Below are 12,182 nucleotides of genomic sequence, written 5' to 3'. Positions count from 1 at the left end.
AAGGATGAAGGGAGAAGTTTTTGGATAGTGAGTTTGAAAATTGTTGATTGGACCTAGTAAAGCTAAGTGCTCTACAAATATGGTATCATTTAATCCTCACAACAACCCTGGGATGTAAGTGCTGTTATTATCCTCATTTTATAGTTGAAGAAACGGAGGCAGAGATTAAGTGACCCACCCAGGATACCACTGCTAGTAAGTATCTGAGGCTGGATTTAAATTCAGGTCTTCCTGACTCCATTGTATCACCTAATTGCCACAGCATGTGTTTCTTTCTGCAACTTGTTCCTCCTTGCCCTCAGTTGCAGCTGAATCTAGGGACCCAGTGATAGAGGACAGCTCCCCTTCTATGTCCTGCTCAGCTTGGCTCTGGACTTTGTTGCCTTGGGGCTTTAATTAAATGTCAAATAGAATTGGGGACCAGGTTGCTGATGTGTGCATGAGCATGAAGTCTCATAGCTTAGCTCTGGGATTTTCCTTGTTATTTACTGAATTCATAGGGTAATGGACCTCTTAAGCTAAGACTCACATGAGAATATTACTTCTCTCTCCTTCAACATTTTCCCACTGATTTTAGAATTCAAGTTGTAAGAAGGTAAAAATTCACACACATGAGCACAAGGGATAGGCAGATTTGGGATCTGAGTGATTGGGAATATGCAGAAAGGCATGTATTTAATATGCAACTTCTTTCCAGATTGTGGCCTGTGGGAGCACAGTTGTCAACCCTACTCAGTAAGCATTGGCAGACAACTTTAGACCAAACTAGTCCACCATACTTCTCTAGATCAATTTTGCAGGACCGAAGAGGCAAGCAGCACAGTGACAGAAAGAATCTGGCAGTCCAAATAGAGGAAGTGACATCAGTGCCAGAGCTAGGGCTTAAACTTGTAACCTCTCTCAAGAGTCTGGGCTGGCCAGTCCTTATTATTTTATTTAATTGAATTCATCAAGTATTGATTAAATGGCTGCTAAGTATATAACACTGTCCAAGGGGCTATGGATGATGCAAAAAGGTTTAAAAAGGAAACCATTGTTGTCTTTGCAGTTTGGGTAGGAGGCACAGGACATGAAATAGTTATGGAACAATATGAAGTAGTATACACTAAGTGCCAAATAATTGAGGAGTGATGCTAATGTTCCTTAAAGGGAAGCAAGTTGGTGACAGAGCCAGGGGCAGAATTTTAGGTCTCAATTTGGCAGTGATTATGACAATCAATAGTAGAGAATAATACAGGTTCTAGAATTTCAGGACATGATTTTAAATTCCATCTCTGATGCAATGTTGAATTTCTACAGCAAAGATCTTAGGGCAAGCTACAAATAAACTGAAAGAGGTACTGGAGGAAGGAGAGATAATTGTGGGTGCAGGTATATGGGAAGGCTTCCCACTTGCAAGGATATGCAAAAATAAATTTTGTTTATATAATGCTTTATATACATAATCTCATTTGAGATTTGATCATAATTCTGTAAGGTGCTAACAGTATTATTCCCATTTTCTGGATGATTTGCCTAAATTCATATAGCTGGCTAGTGGGAAAGGTAGAATTTGAATCCAAGTTTCTTCTGATTTCAAGTTCAGCATTGGGTAAGACTCAGATGGAGATGAATGGCAAGGGCATTCCAAAAAATTTTTTAACAAAGAAATGGAGCAGAGAATGAACCTGGTATCTTAGGGGGACCTTGAGGAAACTAGGCCAATTAACATAAAGAGTCCATATTGGAAGTGGAACCTAAGGTGATATAGATGGAGGGGTCAGCTAGATGGCTCAATGGACAGAGTACTGGCTCTGGAGTCAGTAGGACCTGTTTTCAAATTCAACCTCAGACTGATTGCCTCCCCTCTACTGCCCCCCCCCAAAAAAAAAAAAGATCCTAGAGGATTGGAGTATGGTCACATTTCATTCCTTGGAGAAGGCTTCAAAGGGTGTTAGACTCTAGAATCCTTTGTGACACTGGAGAACAGTCTCATGAAGTAGCCAACTTCTTTTGTAGAGGGTTCCAATACTAGGAAGTTCTTCCTGACATTGAACTAAAATCTGTCTCCCCTGTAGGTCATCCTAGTTCTTTTCAAATCTGGAGCCACCCAGAATAATCTAATCCATTTTCTACATGAGAATTTTTTGAGTATAGGAAGATTATTATCCCACCTCTGTTCCTCCTTAGGGAATCCAGCCTTTTCTTCTTTATACTAATGCCCAGTTCTCTACTTTTAACCTGTGTGACTCAGGGACCTCTTTTCTCCTCTCTGGGCCATATGGTATCTTCATCTATAAGATATATATTATTACAATATACCCTCATAAGATCAAGGACTTAGGTTAGATGGCTTCTTCAAATCCTTGAACTAGTCCTTACCATTATGTTTCTCTTCCTTTGGACACTCTCCAGTTTGTCAATTCCCTTTGAAAAAAATATGCTAATATTATTATAGTGTATCCTCATTATATTATATTATAAATTATGTATAGCATAAGATATTATCATAGTGTATCTTCATAAGATGAAGGACTTAGATTAGATTAACTTCAGTTTCCTCATCCAGAAAATGGGAATAATAATGTTAGTATTTTACAGAGTTATAATCAAACATCAAATGAGACTCTCTATATAAAGTACTATATAAACATAATTTATTTTGCATATTCAAGGCCCACCTCAAGTCCCACTTCAGGAAAGCCTTCCCGTATCATCTCAGCCCACAATCATCTCTTCTTCCTCTTAACTCCCAGAGTGTTTATCAGTAAATGTACCAATTATTTGTATCTTGCCCTAAGATTCTATATTGTGTCAGAAGTGTAATTTAAACCCAGATCCTGAAATTCTAGACCTCTTTGTACTTTGTACACCTGGCTTTGTCATCAAATCCCTGTGATTCCCTTTAAGGAACATCAGTGTTCTTCTTCAATTATTTGGTGCCTTAGTGTATGATGCTTCATTTTGTTCCAAAGCTGTTTCATGTCCTTCAAGCTCTAAAATCTGTCATCCTTGAACTAGTCTTCACCATTAGTGTTTTTCTTCTTCTGGACACTTCCCAATCTGTCAATTCCCTTAAAAAAGATATGTTAACTTTACATGTACAATCAATATCATATTGCTTCTCTTTTCAAGGGGTGGAGAGAATTTGGAACTCAAAAAAAAGTTAATTTTTTAATATATAATTGGGAATCATTTAATGAGATAAGTAAAAATGTATTTAAGAAAAAGATATGCTCAGGACTGGATCTAATCCTCCAGTTGTGATATGACTGTGGTGGAACAAGACTATTGGCTCCATTATTTTGGACATTTGATATCTATTGATGTAGCTTAAGCTTGAAACAACTTTTTGGCTGCCACATTACATTGTTGGTATATATTGAGTGTGGAGTCCATGAAAGTCCTTTGGTTTTTCTCAAAGATTCTTTTATTAAGACATATCTCTCCCTCCTTTTCCCTCCCTTTGCAGTTCAGTTTTTTACCCATTTTACCCATTTTTACCCATCTTACATTTGTTTCTATTTCATTTCATAATTCCAGCCAATTGAAATCTTCGTGGACCTTGACTCTGTCACTCTAAGGACTAGTTATTCCATCTAGTTTGTCAGCCAGAAATGTGATAAGTATGTTTATTTCTTCATCTAAATCTCCTGATACTCAGGTTTGATGTAGGTAGATAGAGATTATTGTTACATGCCAGGAGAGACTGTCCTCTAGAGTGACACGAATCCATTCACACTCTTTAGGTAAAATTGTTCAACCACTTGTGAATCCACTTAACTATGCTATCCTCCAGTCAACATCTTTCCATCTTAACCATAAATATATGGTGAAAGACCGTCAAATAATTTATTGGAATTGAGATAAGGAGAATGTACCATTCACCTTTATACAACTCTGGTAGTTGTCAAAAAGAAAAATAATTTAGAGTGGTATGATTTGTTCTTAATGAACCCATTCTGGGTTTTAGTGATCACCATTTATTATTTAATTTGCTAGGACTATTGCTTGACAATGAATTCTAGAATGTTTTCTTCTTCCCTTTTTGTCTGAGTCCCAGTGTTAAACTCAACAGTTTATAGTTTTGGGAGTATAACTTTTTATTGACCTTTTTTTTTTTTTTTGGTGAAATTAGGATATTTGACCATTTGCAACTTTCCAAATCCTGTCATATTCATTATTATTTTTGAAAATGGTTCAGTAAGCACTCATGTTTAGAACTTTGGTATATGTTATTCTAGTTAACTAGTATGAGCCCATTTAAAATTGTAGAAGCTTAGAGTCAAAAGTCTAAGTCTAGTCCAAACTATACCTGAAAAAGAATTTCCTCTATAAGATATCTGATTATTTATTACTTGTGTGACTTTGAGGAAGTCATTTAAACTCTCTGAGTTTCAGTTTTCTTATCTATAAAGTGAGAAGTTTAAGAACTAGACAAAATGATAAAATTCCTTTGCAGTAACAAAAGATCTCTAAACTTAAAGGGATAAAATGAAAACAAATCAATAAAGAAGGAGGAACAGAACTTTAAAATATAACACAAAGGAGTAATTATCAAAATTACATGATAGTGATTAAAAATAAAAAAAACAGTGAAATTGACTTGTTAAAAATTAATCAAAAAATAATTTAGCTTGGTGGAAACAAGGCAGCAGTCCAGCAAAATTCTTCTAGCATTTTTCTCCAGACAACTTTAGAATAACACCTAAAGTAGAATTTATAGTGGCAGAAGTAACAAAAGGTCAGGATGAGGCATTTTTTCCAGCCTCAGATAACTTAGGAGGCAGGCAGGAGAAGTCCATGACATTGGGGGTGGGGGCTGGCCCAGAGAGTATATGGAACCAGTTCCAGCTGTGGTCCTTGGAGGTGGCTGTGACAGCTATAGCAACAGATTTAGGAGCTCTCAGTTGAAGGACCATAAAGATGCCAGACAATTGGTCATAAAGAGATTATAGTGAACTCTCTGATCTCACTTGAGGTACCCCATCCCCAACTATGTATTTAGGGCGAATAACAGCTGATTATTAAGAATATTCAGTTCCTATGCCCAAAGGGCTATAAAACTACATATCCTTTGACCCAGCAATAGTACTATTAAGTCTATATCCCAAACATCATTCTACCTGGATCTTATTACTCCCTTTGCCTTGGATGGTATGAGTGTAATGTCTACAAGAGAAAGGTATAGAGTAGTAAGCTGACTTGGAGGTAAGGAAAAAGGCTTATTTTCATGTACTAGCTCAATTACTTTTTCCCCCTCAGGCAAATAGACCCCCCCCCCCCCAGGGTCACACAGCTAGGAAGTGTTAAGTGTCTGAGATCAAATTTGAACTCAGGTACTCCTGACTTCAGGGCTGGTGCTCTATCCACAGCACCTCCTAGTTGCCCCTACTAGCTCAATTATTAAGTAGTGTGACCTTGGTCAACTTCTTTAGCTCTCAGTTTCCTTAACTGTAAATGAATGTATTGTAAATAAATGATTTTTTAAGTCCCTTCCAACTCTGACATCCTATGATCTCTGACCCCTCTGATATTGAGCATCCAATTAAATTGTAATACATTCTCAGTTGTAGACAATTCAATTGGCAATAATCATTTCCATCTGGCTCATCCGTCAGTCTTCAAAGGGTTATTTCTGTCCTCAGGACCAGTATAGCTTTTTATTTTATTTTTTTGTGATTAGAAGATATGGAGACCTGACATTTTCCTGAGTTTTGAAAAGGGTAAATGAGAAGCAGGGAAAGGGGGTAAAAAGAAATAAACGAGAGGATAAAAGGATTGACCTTGAATATTTAAGCCCTGGTGTTAGCCCAGAAATGACAGATTCAGGAGGGACACTGTGCATGCTGTCGATCTTGACCTTAATTACTCTAATTCTAGGAAGCCACGAAAGCCTCAGAATTTTTCAACGGAAACTGGCATCTATGCAAAATCCACCAAAAAAGACATTAGTAAACTGGCAGTCACAAATCCTTTAGTTCCCCACGTAGGGAGGTCTCTTGCCTGACAAGTGAAGGTGTGTCTGCTCCACGGGTCAGAGCATGCTGGAGCACTGTCTGGATGTGTCTGCCTCCCCTTCCTTGGCGATTATGGGCCTGCTTAGCCACAGTAACAATTACAGAGATAGAAAGACATTCATCATTTCCCAGGAACAGGGAGACGGAGAGAGGACAGAGCAATTCTGAATGAGGTTAAAACAAAAAGAAAACAGAAATCCAACTGCAAAAAGTTTGGGCCTAGGCTTTAAACATCCCTGTACTAACATGCTCTTATTCGAGTTGCCCTAGGATTACTCTAGGGTTACTTTCTATATGCCTTAGGTATGGGTGATAGTTTGGATAAGTTGAAGGGAATGAGAATATTTAGCCTCAAGAAGAGAAGGCTGGGTTGGGGAGAGGCAGTGAGGATGAGGGGAATAAGGAGCATGGGACATGGCAATTATTTTCAAGTATTTGACCGGTTATTAGATGGAAAGAGAATTAAGCTTGTCTGCTTATACCTGGAAGGCAGGACTAGGAGCAGAGCAAGAGTTACAAGGAGGCAAGCTAAGGAATGTTGGAAGGAAAAATTTTCTGACAATTATAATTATCCCCAAAGTGGGACGGACTAACTCAGGAGGTAATGACTTTCCCCTATTTAGAAGTGTTCCATTGAAGGCTGGAAGACTGTTGAATATGCTGTGGGTCTTCACCTTGTTTATACTATAGACCCTTTTGGTATGCTAGTCAAACCTTTGTGCTCCTCAGAATAAGGGTTTCAAATGTATAAAATAGAATATATAGGATTATAAAAGATTATAAAAAGATTTAAATTTAGTAATAAAAATGTTTTTAAAAAGAACAAGTTTATGGAATTCAAGTTAAGAACTTCTCTTGTGGATGAAGGATTCTTGGTTAAATATAAACTGGATTAAATGCCTCTGAAGTCCCATCCAGTCCTGAGATTCTGTAATTCTATAAGATTATACTTAATTTTAGTCCAGGGATTGATCTAAGATTTGGTTGACTGGAAAGACTAATTCTTTCAATTAGTAATAGGAAGATTAGGAAGGGGAGAAAGATAATGAATTCTCTTTTGGACATGTTAAATGCTTGTAGGATATCTAGTTAGACATTTTCAATAGGTAGTTGTTGCTGTAGGACTAGGGGTCAGGAGGGAAGTAGAGCTGGATATCTATCTATCTATCTATCTATATCTATACATATCTGGGAATCATCTACGTGGAGATAATAGTTGAACCAATGAGAGCTGATGAAATTATCTAGAGACAATATGGAGAAACAAGAAGGCCCAGGACAAGCCTGTGGACTGTGAATAGCTGACAAGTAGCTATCTGGTGGGAGGCAGACCAGGAGATAATGGTGTCCCCCTCAAAAATGAAAACAACCCAGAGAGTTTTATCCAGGAGGAGAGTGATGGCCAATCCTTTCACATGCTTCAGAGAGGGCAAGAAGGCCGAGGAGTAAGAAGAGGCCATCAGATTTAGTAGTATGGACATCACTGGTAGCTTTGGAGAAAGCAGTTTCTATTGAATGATGAGGTCAGAAATCAGATTACAAGAGGTGGAAAGGAAGTGGGAGGAGAGAAAGTGGAGGCAATTATTTTAAAATGTTTTCTATGAGTTTGAGAAAGGGAAGAGAAATATAGGTCAGTAACTTGAATGGAAGAATCAAATGAAGCCTTTTTTTAAAGATGGAAAGACTTGGGCATGATTGTAGGCAGCTGGGAAGAAGCCAATAGGCAGAGAGAGATTGAAGATTATGGAAGAAAGAACAGGGGAATGACAGAAGTATTGTGCATTTCTGAATTTTAGAAAGTCACTTCACAAAGTCTTTCATGATATCTCTGTGGACATGATGGAAAAATTTGGGCCTTGTGATAATATAGTTTAGTATAAAGAATTTCAACCTTTTGGTTTCAGAGCCCTTTATACTCTTAAAAATCAATGAGGATTATTTTTCATGCAAGTCTTATCTACTGATATATTAGAAATTAAAACTGGCAAAATTTAAAAATATCTATTTATTATTTCATTTAAGAGTAACAATAACACACTCATTACATGTTAATATAAATTACATATTTTAAATGAAAAACAACTATATTTTCCAAAACAAAAAATTCTACTGAGAAGAATGGCATTGTTTTGCATATTTTTGCAAATCTCTTTAATGTCTGGCTTAATAGAAGACAGCTGGATTTTCATATCTGCTTCTGCATTCAATCTGTTGTGATGTTGTTTTGGTTTAAGTATATGAAGAAAATCCAGTCTTGCACAGATAAATAGTTTGTAAAGGGAGGAGTATTTTAATTGGCAAAAATATTTTCATGGTATTATTATGAGAATAGTTTTGAATTTTTGGGCCCCCTAAAAGTTTTGGGGGACCACTGATCACACTTTGAGAACCATCAGATCAGGTGGTTTACAGCTAGTTAAATGATCATTTCCAGAGTGTTTATTAATTGATTGATAGCAATCTGAAGGAAAGTCTCTAATTATATACCATAGTGTTCTGTAGTTGGAGAGTTTCTCACCAGAGCAGGATTGCCTTTCAAAATGCTGCGATTTAGGGTCTTTTGAACTTGACAACACTGTGTCTTAGCAGATTGTATCTTATCAATTCCACAGTCACACAGATTTTTCCTAGGAAACAATAGTACACATTTATCATATAGATGCAATTAGGATATATGCTGATTACTCTCTAGAGATTTTAGCTCAATAATAAATATGCCAATCTAATAGGTAACATCTTTGCATGAGGAATTTTAGCTCTGATAAAATCCTAAGAAAACATTCATACATATAACACATTTATACACCAAAGAAAATTTATATCTTTCCAAGGACCTATTGGAGTGGTACACTTTGCTCAGGTGTCTACAGTAGGACACACTCCCAAGCCCTGAAAGAATTCATCCTCACCCTCTACTGCTATTTTATGTGTTCCTGACTCTTTTACTTACATTCATCCCTCTCACTAGCTAACCTCTTGTCTGTTAAAGGTAGGGGTTGAGGGACATGTGCGGTTACAGTTGTCTCATGCTTCCTACTTCCTTTTAAAGGTCCCATTCTGTTGAACAATCTAGTCTTTGATGAGAGTGGTCAGCTTGCTATTTCTCATTCTTCTTTTCCATGCGTATACCTCTGTTAAGGCAACTAGGGGGCCCAGTAGATTGAGCACTAGGTCTGGAGTCAACAGGATCTGAGTTGAAATCTGATGTCAGACACTTACTAGCCATGTAGTCTAGAATAAATCATTTAATTTCTGTTTACTTCAGTTTTCTCAACTGTCAAATGGGGATGATAATAATAGCACCTATCTTTTAGAGTTGTTACAAGGATCAAATGAAATATTTGGGAAAGTGCTTAGTACATTCCCTGATACATATTAGGCATTACATAAATGCTTATTCCCTTTTCCCTTTTTCTGAGAGACAGTGATAATTTATCCTATTATGATATATCACATTCTATTTATAAATATTTGTATATTAGAGAAATAGGGTGGCAGAGTAGAAAAAGCTTTTGATTGCAAGTCAGGAGACAGATTCTGATCTTGGCTCTGAAGCTAACTAGTTATGTGACCTCAGAAATATTTCTCTTCTATAGGACTTGGTTTCACTACTTATAAAATGAAGGGGTAATACTTTTTGTTTTCTTTGTCTAGGTTTCTTTTAGCGCTAACATTCTACAATTATAAACTTATTTTCCTGAGAAGATTGATCTAAATTTTTTGAGCCTGCAACTCTTCATTTTTTGTGTGTCATGGACTCTTTTGACAGTCTAGTGAAGCTGAGGTACCCCTTATCAGAGTAAGATTTTTAAATGTATCGAAAAGGTCATCAAAATATTTTTAAAAATCCCTGCACCTCAGGCTAAGCATTTATACTTTAGGATGACAGCCAAGACCCTCCACAATCTGGTTTCAATATACCTGTCCAACATTACATGCCACGAATCCCCTATAAAGAATCTTCTTTAGCCAAATTAGTCTGTTTTATAGCCTATTAAACTAATTTTGTACTTTCTCACTTCTTTCCATTCCTTCTGCTTAAAATGCTCTCTCCTATCATCCCTTTTTGTCTTCTTTTGCTTCAGTCCAAACCCCATCTTTCCCAAGAAACCTTCCATGAGCAGCTCAACTCACAATATTACTCTTCTCTTCTGAACTGTGCTTGAAATTACATAATACTCACTACTCCTTACTTGTGTGTTGATAGTTGTTTTTTTCATGTTCATTTTCTTATCCCTTCAACTAGATGTCAGCTCCTCCAGGGCAGGGATTATGTTTTGTAACTTCTTTGTTCCACTCATAGTATAACATTTTTACTTCTCTGGGTATGGGTGAAGATGAAGCCAAAAGTTAAAAATTATTCCCTTCTCAGCCCCCCTTCCCCCTTTAGAATGTAAGTGTTGCCATGCAGGACCAGTCACACCTTTTCCTTTTCTGTCAGGTTGTTCTTGCCCTCCAGTCACTACACTATATTCCATTCCTATAGGGAGTTTTTTTTTTTTTTTTTTTTTTTTTTTTTTTTTTTTTTTAGCACACCTGGGGAAAAGAGAGGACTATTGAATGAGGCTACGTGACCTGACAACTCATTTTTGTCCCCGAATGCAAAATAGTGCTCTGTCTCATTTTAGCTTGAGGGGTAAAAGGAAATCCTGGATCCAATTTTTGGGAAGTTCATCCAAAATCAAAAAATCAAAATAAGATTCTCTTCCAATTTGGTTTTCCCTCCAGGCAGGATAAAGTCTGGTACATTTGGAATAGAGCTTAAACCGTGATCCTCTCTCTATCTCTATATATCCAAACATTATTCTTCTCTCCTTCAAGCCCCTGTTTGCAATTAAGGAAATAAACAAATAAAACCCACTTAAAATAGGTTAAATTTTATCTAGAGTGTGATGGCTTTTAGAAGCACTATTTAAAAAAATAAACACATAACTTCAAAGACCAGAAAACTGAATTATACATCTATCCTCTTGGAAAGAAAGGGATTGGGGAAGGGGGAAAGAGACTTCATTAGTTGCTTAATTTCTCAGCTCAGGGAAAGTTCACTAATGATTGGACACTTCCTACATTCTTTTTTTTTTTAAGCTCTCAGCTGCCATTTTTTGGGATCTTCCATACTCTTTTCTTTATACTGGCTCCCCATATACCTTTCCAGTCTTTTCTTATCTTTGTCCCTTCCATAATACTTTGTAATTCAGTAAACACTTGCTTCCTTGTTATTTCTCACATACAATACTCCATTTATACTTTGTGTAGGAGGAGGTCGATTTCCCTTTCCATACCTTTAAATGTCAACAATGATTTGCCATTAACAAAATCAAAAGTTCTTCTTTGTATTAATTTGGACCAAGGTTCCTAAGAGGCCTTTATTCATTTTGTGATTAAACCTGACCCTAGCTTAAATTCCTAGGATTTCCTTGGTTCTTATAATGTCATCCCTTAAGGGTATTATTACCCTGGTTAGGTCTCTTATTCTGTAAGGCTTTGCATATTTAGTTTTTAAGTGAACATCCTCACTTAGCCTTAAAGCTCTCATGCCTGCTCTACAATTTTTGTTCCTCCCAAGAGGAAAAAGGAGGACAGTTTTATTATAGTTAGGATCTGATCTAATCAATAATAGCTTCGCAGTATATTGTATTAATCCTGGTCTCTTTATATGCTTTATATACCTATTCTATCATGGCCATTTTAAATATTAGTTGTATTGCCTGAGGTATAGATTTCCAAGGTTTAACAGTGTTTTCATTATCATGAGATATGGGTCATCATCTTCTTCAAGCCTGAAAAAGTCAAATGCAGGAGAATATCTTCTACGAATCTTCTATCTTCCACTGGTATGGTTTTAATAAAATGAGTTAACTTTCATCCTTACTAATTATGTCCAAACATTTAACCTCCCCACGATCTGATCTAATGGATTTACCATCTAGTTGATAAACTCTAAATAACCAGACACTATCTGTTTCTTTATGTTTTTAAACAAAGTCATCATAAAATTGACTGTTTGTTTCTGACATAGGTTCTAGTTTTTTAGCTAGTGGCTATTTTCTTTCATTCCTTGAACATCTTCTGGGTTGATAAAGGACAAAAGATCCATCAAGGAGTTATACATATCATTGTATTTCTCTGACAGTGGATCACTTGACCCACTATCAAATGGATTACTATTTGATCTTTGCATTC

Source organism: Sarcophilus harrisii, chromosome 2 (genome assembly GCF_902635505.1).
Source record: "Sarcophilus harrisii chromosome 2, mSarHar1.11, whole genome shotgun sequence".
In the NCBI taxonomy this organism is placed as follows: Eukaryota; Metazoa; Chordata; class Mammalia; order Dasyuromorphia; family Dasyuridae; genus Sarcophilus; species Sarcophilus harrisii.
Note: the sequence above shows the minus strand (reverse complement) of the source record.